Genomic DNA, 1234 nt, shown 5'->3' with positions numbered 1-1234 from the left:
CACACGGGGCGGGGGACAGGCACCAGGGCAGTCGCTTCTTTGAGGAAGATCTGCACTTTAGAGAGCATCCTCCCTTGTAAAAGCACACGAGGGAGCTAGAACGCCTGAATTTCTGGAGCCAAGGCTGAAGGGCTGTTCTAGGCCCCCATTTTTTAACTGCTTTAACTAGAGTAGTTTAGGGGAATATGCCAGCATAATAGTCCACACCATGGATTTGTCCCATTTTAACTATAATCTGTTTCTGAACAGATGTTTATAGCACTACAAGGCAACCTGTGTTTATACAAGCCCTAGCGCTTCATTGAGCTCACTGCATGGTGTTGCACAACCTCACCTCAGTTTCCATTTTTATAAATTAGGAATAACAGTCCTTACCTGTCATGGACAGCAGAAGCAGAATGGGAGACTTAATTCACTAATGATTGTATAAAGTGCTCAGCAAGCATGTGATGGAAACAGTTACAGGAATATAATAGTCCCAGTAATTAGGGCTGGTTTTATTGAATCAGAAAATTCTCAAAACAGAGTGGTATCCTTTAATTAATTAAAAAAAAAGTCAGTTGCATCACTCCATTTGTTTCGCAAGGCCTCCTGTATTGATCTGTTCCTGGTCCCATCCTTCACCACAGTTTCCTTGAAGGGAAGCTGTAACAGCTTTACTAACAGCCTACATGGGGCAGGTAGGTTTTTCTATCAAGACAGATTAAATGGGGTCTGGATTTTGATTACTGGACTAGAGTTGCATGGGACAGATCACAAGTCTGTAACAGAGGCTGGGTCAAGGCCAGGTACAGTTGTCTCTGTGAAGATTAATTCAGCAAGCACTTACTGTACTATAGGGTTTCCTCCCATTCTTCAATACTTGCTGCCCTAAGGAACACTAGTATTGTCCACTTGTCCCTACAAGAGCAGAATTATTTTTATTTTAGTCCCAGTTCACTTAGAGATATGTTCACTGTATACTCACTGTTTTTTCCTCCATGGCAAAAGTAGAGACAAAAAGCGGTCTCTCTAAGTTTCCTTGTTCATCCCTGTAAGACTGAAAACCACGTGAAGCACTACATCAGCTAGGGAATCCTAGAGAGAGCTTTATCATCTCACTACTTTTTCCATGGAGCAAAAACAGTCTGTATGAGTATACAGTAAACAAATCTCTGGGAGAGGAACAAAGCAGAAATAATTTTGCTTTTGCAGGCTGAATAATAAAGGAAACTTCCCATTCTTGTGCATATGA

The sequence above is a fragment of the Chrysemys picta genome, chromosome 25, assembly GCF_011386835.1.
Source record: "Chrysemys picta bellii isolate R12L10 chromosome 25, ASM1138683v2, whole genome shotgun sequence".
NCBI classification, from domain to species: domain Eukaryota; kingdom Metazoa; phylum Chordata; order Testudines; family Emydidae; genus Chrysemys; species Chrysemys picta.
The sequence above is the reverse complement of the archived record's forward strand: the minus strand, read 5'-3'. Positions refer to the sequence as shown.